At 37.1% G+C, this 20984-nt stretch overlaps 1 pseudogene; it reads left to right on the top strand.

Moving 5' to 3' along the window:
• The first annotated feature begins 2812 nt into the window (after nucleotides 1–2812).
• On the top strand, nucleotides 2813–5869 carry LOC114652737 (cathepsin D-like; annotated as a pseudogene).
• Nucleotides 5870–20984: the final 15115 nt, after the last annotated feature.

Consider the following 20984-nt stretch of genomic DNA (forward strand, 5'->3'; position numbering starts at 1 on the left):
AAACTAAAGCTTCTGGACTGGAATACAATAATTTGACCCATGCACAAATGTTCAGACCAAACCCAAATTTCTCCAATGTAGTGAAAAGATAGTTCCATTCAACCATATCAAATGCTTTTTCAGCATCCAACGATAATAATATTTCCAGGGTGTTAGACTTTATGGGTGAATATATTACATTAAACAGGCATCGAAGATTAGAAGCTAAGTGTCTACCTTTAATAAATCCAGTTTGGTTTTAATGATATTAACCAAAGGAAGCACTTTCTCAATCCTTCCAGCTAGGACTTTGGAGAGTATCTTAACATCATTATTCAGAAGTGAGATTGGTCTATATGATGCACATTGTAATAAGTCCTTATTTTGCTTAGGAAAGACGGTAATTAATGCTTGGCGAAAAGTTAGAGGTAGAATGTTATTATCTCTAGCTTCTGTAAATGTTGCTAATAAAAGGGAAGCTAACTTAATTGACAATGTTTTATAAAATTTGACAGGGTAGCAGCTTTCCCATTCTGAAGTGAGTTAATAGCATCTAGTAATTCTGCACTGAGAGTATCTAGTTATTGTATCTGTAATGCATCCAAAAAGGCATTAGGTTGTATCTTATCTTCTTTAAGCTGAGTAGAATATAAGGACTTATAGTAATCTCTAAATGTGTGCATTATATTTTTATGGTCAATGATTTTGTTTCCGTCTGTGTTGGTAATTGCTGGGATTGCGTTGCAAACTTCCTGCTTGTGGATTTGTTGAGCTATGATCTTATTAGCTTTCTCTCCATGTTCATAATGTCGGAGTTGTTGTGTTTCTTTAGTTGTCAAGAAGTTGAGGTCTGTGTGTAGAGCCTGTCTTTTCCTATGAAGCGCCATTTGGACACCTGGCACGTTCTTGATCTATTCTGGTAATTTCACTGATTAGCTCTGATACCTTCTTGGTTTCCAATTTATTTTGTGAGTTAGATATGAAATAATCTGTCCTCTTAAAAAAGCCTTCAGAGTTTCCCAGAGTATTCCTGCAGAGACCTCTGAGTATGTATTTGTCTCTAAAATGTGAATGTGAATTTCCCCTTGAGATTAATAAGTATCTATCTAAAAAATCGATTTCCTTGGATATAAAATCTGTACAGTTCTCATCTGCAAATAAAAGTGGGCTAAAACGGCAGCTGCGAGATGAGTATGTGGGGTTTAGTGATTTTAGCTCCATGATCAAAGGGGTGTGGTCAGAGATAACAATAGTGTTGTACTCAGAAGACTTAATTGTAGGCAAAAAATTGTTATCTATAAGGAAATAATCAATTCTTGAGTAACAGTGATGCACTGGTGAGTAGAAGGAATATGCTCTTAAGCTTAGGTTTAGAAATCTCCAGGAATCTGATAAGTTCTGATCAGTTACAAACTGTGTAATTGTTTTTGCAATGTTAGATGCCATAACCCCGCTTAGGTTTAGAAATCTCCAGGAATCTGATAAGTTCTGATCAGTTACAAACTGTGTAATTGTTTTTGCAATGTTAGATGCCATAACCCCTGAGGCAAGAGACCTATCTGGGTCTGGACTCAAAACCCAAAGTCCCAACCATTCTAATTTTATGAGTGTTCACATTGGAAATGGATGCAAATACGTTTTGGATGAAGACCCTATCATCCACATTGGGAGCATAGATATTTATTAAATCTCTTTACAGTTAAATAAATTACCCATGATGATCACATATCTCCCTTCAGGATCAGATACTACATCTGATACTACAAATGAGATTGTTCTAATTATAAGAATTCACACATCTCTAGTTTTCTTTGTAAAACTGGAATGGAATATTTGGCCAGCTCAGTCTCTGTGCAGCTGAAACTGATCCTTGCTTAATAAGTGAGTCTCTTGTAAAAATGCTATTTTAGCATTCACGCCTGTTAGGTGAGAATACTTTCTTTCTGTTTAATTCTTGATTGAGACCTTTAACATTCCAGCTCACAAAGTTAAATGTCCTGTCCTGGAGACATTGCTTCTGAAATTTTGTTGTCATTTTGTAATCTTAATTGAAAATAAGACAGCTTTGACCTTAATTTCCAGTTTTCCCATTTTCCCAGTTATTGCCATGATGCCTATTTTTATGTTGGAATTTATAATTATAAGGATTAAAAGGATAGATTAGAGATTGATTGCTCTCTTTCTCACCCCACCCCCAGTCTCCTGGCCCCCTCATTTTGCTTCCCCACATGAGGCTAGACCACACTTCACAAAGTCCCAGTCCTCTGACATATCTAGAGACAGAGCACGTCCAAAAACAAAACAAGCCCCCCAGCAGCACCATATGAGGATTAAAATAGAGATATCTATTGACAATATAGTTCAAACACTATAAGCATAAAATATAATCTTAAAGAGTCTTGAGAGAGTAAACCCAGGGAATGATGTTAAACAGTAGCCCTGGATAAGCATGGTATGCCCTAATACAATAAACCAAGGGTATGATGTTAAACAGACCCCTTAAAATAACAATTACATATACATACATACATATAGGCATATAATTGTAATTAAAACATAAACAAAAAGAGGCTGAGAATGAAATATGATGTATAATTATGGTACCAGTATCATTGCAAGCAGATCAAACAGCAGGTAAGATCTTTGCCCTGCCAGGTCCGGATGAGAATCACAATCATTTTTCAAAAAGTGTCAGGATCAGTTTTCTTAGCTCTTTTTCTGCTTCCTCTGTAGAAGTAAAAATGTAGAGCTTGCCTTGAATGTCTACTTTCTGTTTGGCAGGATACAAGAGGCTGTATCTGATCTCGGCTTTCCATATGTGCTGTTCTGAAGAGACAGAATACTCACTGGGCCTGTTGATGAAAGCTTCAACGATTATACTGAAATTACAAAGAGAACAACTAACATTTGTATCGTCACGCAGACACTGTGGGTGTGCTCAACTGCACAAACCAGAATTCCTCTGAAAAAAGGATTCAGGTGGGGATGGATGATGTTGGACAATGGTATAACTGTAGAAGAACTGCAGAAACTGGATAAAACAATGGGTAGTTCTGCTGAAGTGAGGAACACATCAACTTTTGAAAGGCTGACCAATTTCATGGATGCCCAGTACTATGGAGAAATTGAGATTGGCACCCCCAAAAAAACGTTACTGTGATATTCGAACCCGGCTCTTCCAACCTGTGGGTGCCTGACTTGCCTGACTCCAAATGCTCTTTCTTCAACCTGGCCTGCTGGTTGTACCACCACTACAGTTCTGGAAAGTCTCGCACCTATGCCAAGAATGGAACACAGTTTGCTATTCATTAGATAGATAGATAGATAGATAGATAGATAACAATGCAGGTATACAGACAGACAATAACTTTGAATAATGTTAACGTTGACCCCCCCGGGTGGAATTGAAGAGTCGCATAGTGTGGGGGAGGAACGATCTCCTCAGTCTGTCAGTGGAGCAGGACAGTGACAGCAGTCTGTCGCTGAAGCTGCTCCTCTGCCTGGAGATGATACTGTTTAGTGGATGCAGTGGATTCTCCATTACTGACAGGAGCCTGCTCAGTGCCCGTCGCTCTGCCACAGATGTCAAACTGTCCAGCTCCGTGCCTACAATAGAGCCTGCCTTTCTCACCAGTTTGTCCAGGCGTGAGGCGTCCCTCTACTTTATGCTGCCTCCCCAGCACACCACCACATAGAAGAGGGCGCTCGCCACAACCGTCTGATAGAACATCTACAGCATCTTATTGCAGATGTTGAAGGACGCCTTCCTTCTAAGGAAGTATAGTATGATCGAGGAGGTCTGTCTGGATTTCTGAGTAATGACATCATCATTATTGGAGACCTAGTTGTGACCAATCAGTTGTTTGGAGAAGCAGTGAAACAGCCAGGCATCATGTTTGTGGCAGCACATTTTGTATTTTAGGAATACCCTACCCGGTGATATCTGTGCAAGGAGCCCCTCCATTGTTTGATACTGCAATGCAGCAGAAGAAGCTGCCACAGAACATGCTGCCACAGAACATTTTCTCTTTTTACTTGAACAGAGATCCAGCTGGTCAAGTTGGTGGAGAGCAGATTTTGGGAGGCGTTTATTCCAAGTATTTCAAGGGAGAATTCCATTATGTCAATGTTACAAGCAAGGCATACTGGGAGATCAAAGCTGATGGGATCTCTTTTGGGAAACAGTTATCACTATGCAAGGGTGGCTGCCAAGCCATTGTGGACACAGGCACTTCTTTAATAGTTGGTCCAATTCAAGAGATTCGTTCTTTGCAAAAGCAATTGGGGCCAAACCACTTTTCATGGGAGAGTACATGGTTGACTGCAAGCAGATCCCCTCTCTTCCTTTATTCTTGGAGGGAAGCAGTTCAACTTGACTGGCCATGATTATGTTGTTAAGGAAACCCTATCTGGAATTTCTGTCTGTCTGAGTGGATTTATGGGAATGGATATCCCTCCACCTGCTGGGCCATTGGGGATTTTGGGAGATGTTTTCATTGGCCCATACTACTTTAATGATGGCAGCATGTCTAACAGCATGTGCAACAAAGTAAAATCATCCAAAATGTATAGCTTCAGCTCTGCCTTGCAGCATGTTTTTTTTGCTTTGATGGTATTGAGTTCAAATACAAATGAAGAGTTACATATCCTGAAACTTTTTGAATTTATCCTGAAAGCTAAGGCGATGTGGATGTGAATATTTCTATATCATTTGTACTGTTTTGTATAATTTTATAATCTATACCTAAAATGTTTCTTAGCAGGATTTTTTTCTGTAGTATGTAAATGTTATGAAAATAGAAGAGGGGGGCTGGGCGGTCTCATGGCCTGGAACCCCTGCAGATTTAATTTTTTTCTCCAGCCGTCTGGAGTTTTTTTTTTTTTTTTCTTCTGTCCTCCCTCTCCATCGGACCTTATTTTTATTCTATGTTAATTAGTGTTCCCTAATTTTAATTATTTATTTTGTCTTTCTTCTCTTTCTTCGTCATGTAAAGCACTTTGAACTACATTGTTTGTATGAAAATGTGCTATATAAATAAATATTGTTGTGTTTAAATCTGTAAAATGCAGCATATTTAGCAGCTGTTGAGGATGAGAAATCAGGAAAAATACGAATGTGGTTATTTTCAAATATAATCTCTTGCTTCTGTTTGAGAATTAATATTATATGTAATTTAAATTGTAAGTTTTCAAAATGCACAATGAGAGTCCAAGGTTTTGAGGTATTTGATCTATGTATGTGGTAAGCTGCTGCTATCTCGGTGTCTAATTTGAAGTTCTCTCCATTTATTTTAGAGAATAGTTCATCTACGGATTTCACTGGGTTTGGACTTTCACGATTCTTGGGGAGACCTTCAATTCTAATATTATTCCTTCTGCATCCATCTTCTAGTGCAGCTACTCTGTCTCCAAACACTTTGCATTCGGAATTTGCAGCCATTATTTTTCCTTCAGTGGTAGATGCTAGTTGTTCAGCCATTTCAATACGAGTTGTGAACGTTTGCTTAACATCTTCATACTGAGCGCCAAGTACTCTAAGGTTATTCTTAAACTTAGGCTATTTTCCTGCATTTTTTCCTCAATTTTTTTCTAGCATATATTTAAAGGTTGCTACAAAGCGATTACTTAAATGTTTTTCCTGGTCTTTAATATCCTGAAGCAGCTTCTCGTTTGTCTTGTGTATGTCCTTTATTTCTTTCCTTATATCCTTTATATCACTTTTCCTTATATCATTTATTTATATCATTTTTGAGATCCTTTATGTCTTGAGCAGTGGCCATTGAGGCGATCACTACCTTCAGCTCGGACAGATCGTTTCGGTCTTTTCCATGCTCTGCGGGTGAAGTGGCAAGCCCACTTGGAGTCGACGTTGCTGGCTCACGAGGAGTAGTTGACAACGTGGAAAGTAAGGCCATTTTCAGTTTCAATGAATTTTCTGGAATCAACTAGTTCTCCTGGCCTGACTTGCTTGCACATTTGCTCTCACTTCGCTCTTGGCTGGAGACGATGCAGCACCATCAGGTCCCGGGAAGTCTGTACTCCATGTCAGTCTCTGGCAGGCCATACCTTGAGCTTGGACTTGATGCCTGTCTAGGCCAGGATGATATGCTTACATACTGTATACTGTAATTGAACCCCCTAGGGTTGAGTAAATACAGGATACCTCGGGATGATAAAAAAAGAAAACAAAAAACACCCATGCTAACAGAGTTCCACTTCATATGTTCATCTCCCATAATGGACGAGACCACACATTATTGAATAATATGATAGTGCTTACATGAGAGCTACATTTGTGGTAACTACATTCGTTAAACAGCAGACTCTCCTTTGGCATGTAGATGTAATAAAATAAATGTTGGAATTTAACACTTGCAAAGTAAGTCTTTGGTTGTCAACCAGTGATAGTTTTAGAGCGATTCGATCTAGTGGTTACCAAACTGAGTGTTTTTTTATTAACTTTGGGTGTAGATTTATTGCTGACACAGAGGTGCAGAGAGAGAGATAGAAAAGCTCATGAAAAAATGTTGGTAGGTGAATCTGTTTTTTCAGCTTCCTGGGAGTTGCAATCCAGCATTACCAGAAACACCCTTGGCTGCTAGTTACTCAGCTGTCTTCAAGACTCGAGGAAACAGAGCCTGAATAACTCCCCGGTTGCTATTACAAAATTCCCTTTTATATGTATACTGCACACATTTTGTTCCTTATACTAATATTTGCCAATATAGCTTCTAAAAAAGTTTGTATGGAAATGTAAGTTAGTTTTTGTAAAGTAAATGATCTTTGAGTTTTTGTCTTTTAAGTAGCTCAGATAAAGGCAAGATAATTAAAGATTACTTAACTTACAAGTGTTGTGTAAAATAAAAGAAAAAGGTAAAGTGATATTTACTTAAAGTACAAAAGCTGTGTTAAGTTCATTAAACTTTTTAAAATCTATTACTGTCTGTGTAAAGTATTACACTTTATGTATATTACTCTTTTTTCATATGACTGGTGCTTATTTAATGTCTAACCATTTAGTTTATATGGAAACATTAATAAGCTTAGTTATGTCTGCTTTATATCTCATTTTTTTACTGTGATGCATTTTTTTATTTTACATAATATGGTATCTCTATATTTATAAAATCCAACGTCTGCCTGTATGTCTGTCCACTTTTCATGAGAGAACTACTTAAAGGACTAAGATCGTTTTTTTCTATAATTTGCTTGAACATTCCGGTTGAGTTTGAGACCTCTCACATTGTGCTAAGTATCATAGTTTGCTTGAGGTACCAATATATTTGCATGAACCCGAGAGACATGCAGCGAGCTGAGGGGAGGGGGGCGGGGCCCTCCTCACTCACATGCCAGCCTTGGGGCGTATCTTACATCTGCTTAGCTAGTGAAAAAGAGAACTACTTAGCAGATTTAGATAGGGTTTTTTTCTAGAATTTGCTTGAACATTCTGCTTGATTTTGAAAATTCTCTCATCTCACTGAGAATCATAGTTTGCTTGCAGGTGCAATATATTTGTGCTAATCCGAGACAGAGGCTTCGGGCTGAGGGGAGGGGGAAGCATAATCTCAGGAGTAGGGAGTCGGTCTACCTCTGTGTTTTGGAATAGTACCTTGCCTCCACTTAGCTAGCGATACCTTTTTGTTTATTGATTTTTAAAGCTTGTCCTGTTTCACTACTATGTGGGGGACGGCTAGCATACTATATATATATATATATATATATATATATATATATATATACAGTGCATCCAGAACGTATTCACAGCGCATCACTTTTTCCACATTTTGTTATGTTACAGCCTTATTCCAAAATGGATTAAATTCATTTTTTTCCTCAGAATTCTACACACAACACCCCATAATGACAACGTGAAAAAAGTTTACTTGAGATTTTTGCCTTTGCCATGAAGCTCAAAATTGAGCTCAGGTGCATCCTGTTTCTCCTGATCATCCTTGAGATGTTTCTGCAGCTTCATTGGAGTCCACCTGTGGTAAATTCAGTTGATTGGACATGATTTGGAAAGGCACACACCTGTCTATATAAAGTCCCACAGTTGATAGTTCATGTCAGAGCACAAACCAAGCATTAAGTCAAAGAAATTGTCTGTAGATCTCTGAGGCAGGATTGTCTCGAGGCACAAATCTGGGGAATGTTACAAAAAAATTTCTCCTGCTTTGAAGGTCCCAATGAGCACAGTGGCCTCCATCATCCGTAAGTGGAAGAAGTTCAAAACCACCAGGACTCTTCCTAGAGCTGGCCGGCCATCTAAACTGAGCGATTGGGGGAGAAGGGCATTAGTCAGGGAGGTGACCAAGAACCCGATGGTCACTCTGTCAGATCTCCAGAGGTCCTCTGTGGAGAGAGGAGAACCATCCAGAAGGACAACCATCTCTGCAGCAATCCACCAATCAGGCCTGTATGGTAGAGTGGCCAGATGGAAGCCACAAAGGTGCACAAGATACAGACAAGCAAAATCTGAGGAGCAGGCAAAAGGTCAACAATAGTCAGCAAAAATCAGACAAAGGTATCATAAAATAAAAAGCAAAGCAGAATCCAAAATTACATGGAGAAGGTCATAGAACACTACACATATGAGCAATACAAGAGCAAGGGTACAAAGTGTATTGCAAGAGCAACAAACTCTAATTAGAATACCTCTTTATCTTTTCTTACCTCTCTCATCACCTAATCTGAACATGCTTCACATTACCTAGCAAACAATAGCCATGGGATTCACCAAAGAAAAACTGCTCTTGTACTGTAACTTGACCTTCAGTACCTTCATTATCGACTCTAGTGTTACTATGAGACAAGATCCAGGAGTGGAGAACAGGCTCAGGCTCACATGTCACAGGTCAGCTTTTTTACAGTTTATCTGTCTAGAGACTTAAAAAGCCATATCTGCTGATGAAGACTGTCATATTATTCATAGTTTATAAGCCAGCTGTCAAAGTGACACAACTAGTACTACAACAGAAGCGGGTAGAGTTAAACATGATACAGCTAGGACAAGTTGCAGAAAGATTGACATGCTTCATTTCAGTGTACTACTTAGGTCTCCTCATTAGGTAGCAGCAACAGTCAGGAGGTTAAACTGAGCACTGGAAGCAAATCTTATCTGATCTCATCACCTGAGTATGTCAGATTACACAACTAGAAATCACAAAGCATGTTAAACTGATGACTGCATAATCACTTTCCATTAGTTTTCCATTTCCAAAGTATCACAAGTTTGCAAATTTTTCTTACAGTTAAAGTGCTGCCTTTTTATGTGTATCTATGTGTGCAATAGCTTTCCAGATACAGTGAGTTCAGTTGCAATCTTGGCCATTTTTCTTTTTTTCCCATTCTTTCATGGTGTATAAGCATGCAACATGTTTAAAAAATGACATTGCCAGAATAATGATAAACATTATAAACAATCCACAAAAATCCAGGAATATTCAGGGAAATTCCAAAGAGAGTTTCATTAAACGAAACTCCTGATTTATCTCAAGTGGTGTTTTATGCATTACTCCTTGCAGGTGCCACCATGTTGTTAGAGGCAGCAATGTCCATTGTTAGCCATGTGTGTAAATGATGGTGCTTTTACAGGTTGGCATTGGAACTTTGCCTTAAAACAAGGAAATGACTTCTGAATTGTAAAATACAATAGTGCATTGAAAAAAACAAAGAAATAATAAGGTTTTACTTGGTACTGATTTGGAAATATATTCATTAACATGGACTGCCCATGGGGAATAGTGTAAATAATACAAATAAATCCTTGGATGTACAGTGGAATCAAAAAGCATTCACATTTCTTCACTTGTTTCAAATTTTATGTTGCAACCTTGTGTTAAAATTGTTTAAATTAATATTTCCCCATATCAAGCAATACTCAATTCCCCAGAAAGACAAAGGATTTTAGACATTTTCGCAAATTTATTCAAAATAAAAAAAATTAAATTTCCTTTGACACTAGAATTCATACCCTTTGCCATGATACATCAGGTGCCTCAGCTCCATCCCATTCTTGCATGAGGTCTACCTCTGTTGAATTGAATTGATTGGAAATGAACAGTAAAGGCATATACCAGTCTATGGAAGGTCCCACAGCTGACAATGTGTATCAGAGCAAAAACCAAGCCTTGAGGTCAAAGGAATTTCCTGCAGAGATTAGAGACAGAATAATATTGAGGCACAGATCTGGGGAAAGGCTACCAAAATTCCTGTACATTGAAGGTTTCCAAGAGCATAGTTGCCTTCATAATACTAAATGGAAGAAGCTTGGAACAACCACAACTCTTCCTAGAGCTGTTCACCTGGCCAAACTGAGAAATCGTCAAAGAAGAGCCATAGTAGGAGGACTGACCAAGAACCTAATGGCTACTGTGGCTGAGCTCAGGAGAACCTGTGTGGAGATGATTGAAACTTCCAGATGGCCAACCATCATTGCAACACTCAGCTGATCTGGGCTTTATGACAGTGTGGCCAGACAGAAGTCTCTCCTCAGTAAAAGACTCATGGAAGCCCGTTTGGAAAAAGGCACCTAAAGGACTCTCAGACTGAGAAACAAGATTCTCAGGTCTGATGAAACCAAGATTAGCATCTTGCCTTCTTAAAAAACAGGCACTGTCATCGCCTGTGCAATACCATTCCAGTCGTGAAACATGGTGGTGGAAATATCATGCTGTGTTGGTTTTCAGAGGCAGTGACTGCATGGGAGACTAAACAGGGTTGAGGGACAGCTTATTGGTGCAAAGTTCAGAGATATCCTTAGTGAAATGTGCTCTGAACCTCAGAGTGGGCCAAAGATTCACCTTCCAACCTTCCAACAGGACTATGGCCCTCAACACAAAGCAGGACAACACAGGACTGACTTAGGGAGAACTCTGGGCATATCCTTGAGCTGCCCAGTCATAACCTGGACTTGAAGGAGCCCAATTGAACATGAAAATAACTGTTATAAATAAAAGAGAGGAACACGGAAAAGGTTTTGGGATAGCCCCCCAGTATACTTGAAAATTTGGCCGGTAAAAGAGAACAAAAATCATCATCTGAAACAGAACAGATTCATGGCTAACAAAATGGCTTTTTTAAAGTTGGGTGGAGGAAGTGACAATCATCGGTTCAGGAACTGGAAGTGATGTCATCAGGCCTAGAACTGGAACTGGCGTTAACAGGCCTGGAGCCGGAAGTGATGTTGTCCGGTCCAGGCAGAATTTCCCTCAGGTTGTCTGCAGGAGAAAGAGAGAGAGGTTTAGTACACACTCCTACCCACCTGGTCAGTTTGGGATTACCATCATTTGAGCCCTTTAGTTGCCTCCCATGAGCACATGTGTGATATTGTCCAACAATGGTCTCCATCCAACCTGAAAGAGCTTGAGAGAATCTGCAGAGAAGAATGGCAGGAAATGCCAAAATCCAGGTGCATGAAGCTTGTGGTATAAGACTTCAGGATGTAATTGCAGTCAAATGTGTTTCAACAAACTACTGAAGAGTCTGAATACTTGTGTCAATGGGATAAATTATTTTTAAGAAAATTGCAAAAATGTTTCTTGAAGTTGAGAAGAATGAACTGAAATGATTTTAGCACAAGGCTGCAACATAATAAAATGTGAAAAAAGTAAATGGGTCTGAATACTTTGTCAATCCACCATACTAATTGTTGCGTCTGAAGATAACATGGCAAAACTGTCTTTTAAAGTCAAAAAGGAGGCTGGCAAGTAGTCTTGGTGTTGAATGAAGCTCTATCCATGGAACTCATTTTCTTTCAGTGTATTGCTCTCTGCTGTAAATGCATTGTTTCACTTAGTTAATTTTCTTTACTATAAAGGCTGACATACTTCAATCCTTGTTGCTAGATGTTTCCTTTGTTATCCACCCTTCTTTGGATATTAAAGTCACAACTAATAATGAGCGATTAATCAATTCAGCTGTGGCTAGCAAGTAATGTTGGCCCCAAAACAATCAGCTGCACATCCTGCCCCAAGCAATAACAAGCAGAGCAGGCAATGACTGAACGAAACACAGTGCATCATAATGTTTGTTCGCTGAAAATTCACAAGCAGCCAGGAAAAATATGTTCCTCCAGTCTTGGTATGTTAATTTTTTTTCTTTTTAATTAAGTGTAGTTGCAGTGTTCTGCCAACTGGTAGCAGTGCAAATTAAGGAAATGACTCATTAGAATAAAGCACGTCGCCTTCAAAATTTGAAAAGGAGAGAAAGTGCATTGTTAAGGACTTCTTCTGTCTTATTCCTTTATGTCTACCTTTCCATGTCTGTCAAAAAAGTATTAATTGACAACCTGTGCAGAGAAATAACTGCACACTGTAGTTATTAGACAAAATAATGCAGGCCTGATTTTGAAACTATATCATCTTCTTCTTTCCCAGAGTAATTATAGGCTAAATATGGGTTTGTAATAGGCCCCAAAGGGGATATACTAAGATCCACATGCGATCTCTTACCAACAAGGTCACGGCCAAGGTTTTAGCAAGTAGGCTGATGCCGCTTCAGTGAATTACCTTTAGATGTTCATCTTAAATTGGAAGCAGAGCCGGTCATTCTGGAGATCACTGTGAAAGGCCTGCTTAAAAAAAATAATAAAAAAAAAGACACAGACAAAAAAAAGGTGGTGGGGGGGCTGGTTGAAAGGTGTTTCCACTTGAGGAAGGGCCTTGCCTTTTTAATTAAATGTTGAGGAGAGATTCCTGCCTCATCTGATCTGGGAGTTTACTTGACTCCCTGGCAGCATTTTGCTCACGGATCTGTAATTAATTCTCCAAGAGGCTGACGGCCTTTCCTTTTCTTCTCTGTGTCAGATTGCTAGACCACGCTTTCTAGTAATATTTGTTGTAAATAGGTAAACAAAGAGAGACAGAGAGCGAAAGAGAGAGAGTGAGACAGAGAATCTACCTACCCCCAAGCTTAAAAGCTGAATTACTGACAACTGCAAGATAAAAAGTGTGTGAAAACGTGCCTTTTGACTGCTGTTAACCTAGCAGTGCTTACATTAACACTATTCTATTAACACTTAGGCACATGGAACAATTATTCTCAATAGGTAAGAGAATGAGACCGGAGGTCTTGATTTTACTCATTTTAGCAGTGCAATATCCACCCAATTAGTACACCATTCTCTCATTGTTCAGTGTGTGCCACGATTTTACAGTCAATACATTTGCAAAACTTAAACATTTCCTGTGTGGAAGATAATGCTAACAGCTCTCTCTGTCGCTGGATTTTTTTTTTCTAACACGCACATGCACACAATAAATGAAAACTTCAAGCTAAACAACTCAGTGATTTATGGTGCTGCAAAGACCCACGTTCAAAACCTGGCCTGGTCAGTGTCTTTGGGCAGTTTACACTATCTCCCAATGTGCACACTATATTATAATGTTACTCTCTGTAAGTGTGTGTGGGGGCGCATACCCTCCAGATCTGGTCCTGTCATTTTCTAAGTATTGCTGGCATAGAATTTCTGGGAGCTTGATGTGAAAAAGACAGTTGAAACTATATGGATGAGGTTATATTTGAATGAACGAAAAGGATGACTGTCTCTTCTTTTCAGTCTTCTAGTTCCATTAATGTAAAAATATTTTAATCCCCAATGAAAAGCCTTTATATATAAAATAAAAATGACAAATATGCTGGTTTCTGATTGGCTTTCCCTATCTATCTATCTATCTATCTATCTATCTATCTATCTATCTATCTATCTATCTATCTATCTATCTATCTATCTATCTATCTATCTATCTATCTAATGAAGAAGGGATGGAATGGAAGTGTTTAGAAGTCCTGATTGTGGAATTATTAATAATGGTGTTTTTTCTATGGATAATTCTTGTGGTTTTAATGGGTTTCATAATGAATTTATTACAGTTTGTTTAAAAAAAATCAAGCTATATATATGTATACAGTATATTTATTATATATATATATATATATATAATATATATATATATATATATATGATGAGCCTCAATTAGGGTAATACACATGTTGTGTACCCTTTGTATACTATATGTCAAATGTGTATATATATATATGTGTGTGTGTGTATTATACACAGGGCTGAGGATTTGCATCTTGTTTAATGATTAATTAAAGATTATTTATCATAGAATTTATATGTGGAGTAGGAGTATACTGGGGAGTAGTAATGGGAAAATCAATTTTTGACTGATCCTATCTTGTGAAAAAAAGAAAAAATATCTATCGATATATTTATCATAGAATTGAGTTTTTGTGTGGAGTAGGAGGAGTGTATTGGGGGAGTAGAAGTGTATAAATTAGATTAGTAACTGTTTCTTTCTTGTGGAATTGATGTTTATTTATTAACTGTATTAACGTTTTGGAGATTTATATTATTAAGCAAAATAAAGTTTATTTCAAAAATAAAAATTATCTATCTATCTATCTATCTATCTATCTATCTATCTATCTATCTATCTATCTATCTATCTATCTATCTATCTATCATTAGCAAGAGGCATGTAACGTATCACTAGAAAGCAGGTCTGGTGAAGATGCTACATAAGACAAATATTAAATAATTATTTCAGAAAATAAACAGTTTAAAAGGATTAACTGAAGGGTGTATACTATGCTAATTTAATATAAAAAGCAGAGCATTTTCAGGAATCTACAATTTATTTTTAAACAACTGTTCTTTTGAAGATCGTTAATTTTCACACTCGGTCTCAGGCTTAGTCATTTTAAATTGAACGTACTTTACCGATTACGTACATTAATGCTTACACTGATTTATTTTCTCAAGTTTTTCCAGTCTTGAATCACTGAGCCCTGCTGCAAACTGTGGATTATAATCAGCTTCTGAAGGGTTTTTTAATTTTAATTTTTTGGTAATCATTTTTTGTAATCTATTCAATTAAAATTGTATACCCTTTGTTTAACATCTAGCATTTCTGTCATTGTGCCTTTGTAAATTGCTGCTTTGGATGAAATCATCTTCTATAAATTTATTGTTTATATTCCCCTTTTCTGTATAGTACATTTAAGACATTAAAAGTCAACTGCAGTTTTATTAATTTATTAATTTAATAAATAAATAAATGGCTTGAGTGATTGACAAGATTAGAAAGGTTTGGTATTTGGGGCGAAGTTTTGCAAAGCCAATAGAGCAGCATATTGGTTCACTGAATCATAGTACAGTCTCGTAAATTGAAGGGTAAAAATTTATTGTAAAAGAGTTTACTGTCAAAAGAGCTTTATAGAATATAGGACTGAATAGAAATGACAAATTCTGAAAAAACAAGCATTGTGGACAAAAGTTGGCAAAGTTGCATAGTAGTGCATGAGAGATAAAAGAAAGGCTGAGATCATTTTAACAAATAAGGAGCTAAACTTTCACATACTGCAATGTAATATTTACAACCACAAATATGCATAAGCCATTTAGTCCTTTTTTTCTAAAAGCTGTAAGTTAGAAGTAGGAAAAAACATATTGTACATTCTATGCAGAAGAATTATACAGCAGCAAAACATATTTTGATATCCACACAGTTGTCCAAAATGGTGTTTAATATAAAGGTATGTCCACATAAAAATCATCCAAGGAGTCTGAAAATATTTGAATGGTTTTAAATTGCACCAAAATATAATTTCCTGAGCATAAACAAGATGCAATATAGTAAGTTATTTTATTGCCATATCAATATACTGTATAATTTTGTAAAATAAAGAAACCAAACCATTACTTTCTAAAACAATTTTTTTAATGTTTTATATACCTTCGATGTTAATTGTAAACACATTGCTTTTTTCATGACAATTCTACAAGAACACTTGCTACAGTTTAGATGTCACAAGTGAGTGCATGTCCATTCAACATAGTATGGTTGGGTGCGGGAATGACAAAAACAAAAGTGCAGGAATGGCAAAAGAAAGTTTACAGTGACAACCGGGTCATCCCTTTTATTGTCCATGGACAAGCGGAAAGTCAAGAAAAAAATAACGCTCTTTGGCATACATCCCGTATGCAGGAAGTAACAAACAGGGATTCAAAAATTAGGTTGTCTAGCGAAACTCCATCTATCTGTTGCTGAGGCCAGTAAATGAACCTCCTTCTGAGATACCCGGGACTTTATGGCAGCTGGACTGGAAGAGGCGGGGTTAATCACCATCTCCAGGTGGCATCTCAGTGCTGAGGGGAGGGGGAGAAAAGACAGGGTTAGTGGCAATGCCCTCTCATCCTGGCAGATTACTACCTCAACTGAGCCTTTGAGGAGGTCCTCAGACACACATTTATGACATTAAAAAATTACAAAAAGCTGAACCTGACATTAAATGATACAATACACATGGCAGTTTTGTGAGTGTTCACTGTGCTGCAACAGTTTTCTGTTGACATACTGTACATGTTATACACATTAAATTGTTTGGACTGATAAAAAATTAGCTATAGTTAGGCACTTGTCAAAGCCATTATCTATTGTAAAATGAATAGACCTTGACACCAAAAGAGGTTTTGGGACAGCCACCTGTATGCTTGAATAAGACTGCAAAAATGAGATTTGGCAACACAGAAGTGTACAAACAGAACTGAATACAAGTGGAGGCTGTCTTGCTTTTAAAGCAGGTCAGCGGAAGTGGCGTGATCAGGGGCCCGTAACCGGAATTGAGTTCTTGGGGCTAGAACCGGAAGTGACATTCTTGTAGCCAGAACCAAAAGTGGCGTCCTCGGTTCCAGAACCGGAAGTGATGCAATCGGGCTGGAACAAGAAGTGATGTTGTCAGAATCAGGCAGAATTTCCTGTGTCTTGTCTGCAGAGATTAAATAGAAAGGTTTACTGCATCTATCTATCTATCTATCTATCTATCTATCTATCTATCTATCTATCTATCTATCTATCTATCTATCTATCTATCTATCTATCTATCTATCTATCTGCTTTCCTCTCTGTAGAAGTAGCATTTATGTATCTTTATTGCACTGACCCTTTTCTATTCTATCAACTATTTTTTAAATTTTAGCATATTGTAATTTCACATTTTTGACTTTGGCATTTAATATGAAAGACATTGGATGCAATAATTGATTGTATCATTAAGGAATTAATAGTATTAGACTTAAGTGGAAATTAAACAAGTGCTGGTTTACAGAAAATAAAAGTTGCAGGGCATCCATATCACCTGATGTTTAATTACTGATGTATTACCCAATCGGCCACTATGTGTAACAAGCAACATTATTAGTAGATATTCAGCAAGGCCCGTTGCATAACCTGTCCTACTCATCTAACTTAAAACCAATATGGCAATAATAAGGAAAGGGGATTCCAGAAGGAATCATGTGGAGAAATGTCCAGTGGGTAATAGCAGTACTTAAAAGGAATTGTCATTCCAAAAGTTCTATATCAAACACAAGTATCCTTCACTTTATATACAGTAGTTCCTTTCTACAGTGGTTTTCAAATCCAGAGCTATAGTACAATTGTTTAAACATTATTTTTAGAGTATGTGAAGTTTAAATATTGGTAAAAGTCTAATTATTTGTTCAGTGGTGGGTATTGCAACCCTATAATTAAGTCCAAAGGTAAACTGTGTGAGAGATGCTGCAGTTCTGACATGCCTAAGAATGGTTCCCTTGTTTTTTTTTTATTAATTTATCCAACTGGCAGTTATATTCAAAGAAATGTAAAAATCACTAATCTAAATCTGTTTGTATTGTTTTACGTTGGGAGATACTTATAATGTGTGTCTTACTGTCCAAAATTGTAGCCATCATGTCAGACTCCTAAAATGTAATAAAATCCCACAGAATCCCTGTAATTGTTATGGTCACGTTTTACACGTAAACAGCAAAAATGCAAAAAAGTTTTTGCAATTTGTACAAAATTATTTGAATGCCTTTTTTCATAAAATATCGATGTGTGAGAAGGCTACAGCATAAAATATGAGTTTAAATTGAATCAATCAAATTCTAAAAAGGAAGGACTAAGTGGGCCACTTGATGTTATTTAATACAAGACTTTTAATTAATAAACACTATTGATTTAAAAAAAGACCAGTTAGCAGCCATTTAAAGTCTTTACCAGCATTCAGGAAATGCTTTCAAATTAAAACAGAGTGCATTTTAAAATTCTGGTGGTAACACTTTCGGTACTGCAAAAACACATCTATTACTCATTTACCCTTATGTAACAAGTCTTTAACAAAGGCTTCTTTTAGGCCTTCACCACACTTATTAAACACCAGTAGATCGGTTATTCATCTCAGTGCAGTGTGGCATATTGGCATGCTGGTAAAATGACTTGTTAATATGAAGGATGTCTCAGTTAAGCCACCTCAGACCACTGCAGTGTGAAGTTGTGTTAGTAGGTCACCCTGCATAGAGATGAATAAACATTTTACTGATGCTTTATAATTGTTATGAAGACCCAAAGAAGTGTTTGTTACATAATAATAAATAAGTAATAGATGCATTTTTGCAATACCTAATATAACAATACAAACCAACACAAATACAAAAGATTAGATATTGCTTACTGATTTCAGATGGAAGCTTTTTTATTTCTTGATAATACAAATTTATGAATGAAGCTCCAAAAATTCTTGATTGAGAGTAAGACTAAGAAACCAGAGTGTCTTCATGAAATACGTACTGTAAAGTTAAGACAGAATAATGAGTGATAGTGCTTAGTGGACACTACAAGAGGGACTAAATAAAATTTAAAGAGGACCAGAATAGAAAGTTATTTGTTAATTGTGTCTTTTCTGAAAACGTCTATAAATCTCAATGCAAAGCATTAACTTAAAAGTAATTAAAAATGATCTGAAGTATCGAACATGAAGGAGGAAACCTGGATAATAAAGTGACAGATGAAGATCCAGTTAGTCAGACCTTTTTTTAATGGCTGTGCTAGCTAATGCAAAGATTAGATTAGACAAACTTTATTAATCCTAAGGGAAAATTCAGATGCATGCAAAGATAAAGAATAAAATTAAGCAAAGAAATAACTTGCTAGTGCAATAAGAGAAATTCAATTAAAAAAATACCTGCCTGGAAAATGAATTGCAAAGTTTATTTTGAAATGTGTCACAAGGACTTATTTAGCTAAATATATATAACTGCATATTCATATTTAAAAATTCTAAATGGTTTATGTGCACTATACTTTTAGTAATATAACAAAAGTCTGCAAGCAAATAGCTAACATTATCCTTGTACCCCACCCTACAGTCAAATTAGATCACCATCATCATAGGTCTGAGAATAGGTGACGTCATCGAATGCTTAACTATCTTATTCTTTTCCCTATCACTGTCATCACATTAGGCGTTGTGTATTTACTAATAATTCAAGCCATTCTGTTTTTATCGGCCAATCCCAATGCCAGTGCTTCTCTCTTCAGGTCTTTCCATAAGGCAGCACACAAAGCTACATGATTAGGTTTCAAGTCTTTGGAGACCCCCATACATATTCTATTTACATGCATTTATGCTGCTTACACCATATATGCCATGCAAACCTTGAATATTCCTCTAAGGCATTCGGGGGTCCTAGTACTGAAATTGAGCGATCAAACCATATTATTATGGAAACTTTATTTAAGCATCTGTTCCCTCTGCCCCCAGAGATAAAGCCATAGGCATTAACAACCACTTGGGCAATGAGATTGTTCCTTTACCTCTACTGGATAAGCTGTTTTCTTTTCATCCTTCCTGATGGATGGCACTACAGCACATCCTGTATTTTACTTCCACTCAAGGTCTTTAGAGTCAGCTATGTTCACTTTAGAGGCTAATCTTACTTAATTTCTAGGCATTACAGTAACCTGTTACTTAGCACTACTTCTTTATAGACCCAGCTGACTGAATTTGAACAGGCCACTGTCCATGTGAAGTCTGCATATTCTTGTAATGTCTGCTGGGTTTTCACCCTGGCAAGCCAGCTTTCCCCTCACATCCTACTGGATCTGTGTGAGTAAATGCACCCCATGATTGACTAGCTGCTAACATAGTGATACGGCTTAACAGAACAGCTCCTTTATTACTCCTAAAAGCCAACACATGTACTACATGATATGTTACGGATGTATATTGTACACTTTCCATTAAGTGTTTATCTGTGTAAAAAATAAGCATTAGTGTTTAAACAATAACATGTTTGGCTTAATAAAGTCTTTCTGCAACACCTAACATAGTAGTTGTATAAACAGAAACAAATGACTGCCTGGCACATAAATACTTTCAAATGAGTAATTATTGACCTTCACCATGGTGCCTTGTACAGCTGATCTTGCCACCTGCCTCTATTTTTTTGCTTTGCGTGGCCCTTAAGAGAACCTGAATCCTGGGGAAAACAAGCTTCACGGCCCTGGGAGGATAACACTACTCTGTAGATGTTAATTAGCACACTTGTGTTGGAAAATAATGGAGAAGGTAACCCCTTGGAGATGGTTTGAGCTGGGACTTGGAGCAGTCCCCACCTGCTGTGGGGACCAGAAGACTTAAACCAACAAACTAAGAGCTTACAAGGGAATGGCAACAAGGACTTGTAAAAATAGATACATTTTAGGTTATTTTACTTATATTAAAGGGGATCCATTTGTTCAACAGCAGCCTTGAAAGAGACAGACTCAGGTTGGCAGTTAGCATTTGTTCTTTTTGTTTTGAACTCGTTAATCTTCCTGTGCTGATCTCTTGTTAAACTAATTAGAAGGATCTGTAAATGAACCTTGGCATGCACCAGCTTAGCCATGTTTAAGTGGCATTTTTGACTAGTAATGTAAATCAAAAAGCCTTTCGCAAAATATTGAGCTTCAGAAATAGTTCAATCTGTCATTCTTATTGATAAGCAAGCAAAGCCAATATCTACAAATGACATTCAAAACAATACAGGTGTATTAGCAAAATACTCACAGAAAATTACATTAGAAAACACACCCTTGGCATGCATTTGTGTTTTGTTTTTTATTTTCCTTGATGCATCTTATGATGCAAAGCTGGACACATCTTCAGTGATGTTCTTGAGGTCATCAGGAGATCGG

Source organism: Erpetoichthys calabaricus, chromosome 5 (genome assembly GCF_900747795.2).
Source record: "Erpetoichthys calabaricus chromosome 5, fErpCal1.3, whole genome shotgun sequence".
NCBI classification, from domain to species: domain Eukaryota; kingdom Metazoa; phylum Chordata; class Cladistia; order Polypteriformes; family Polypteridae; genus Erpetoichthys; species Erpetoichthys calabaricus.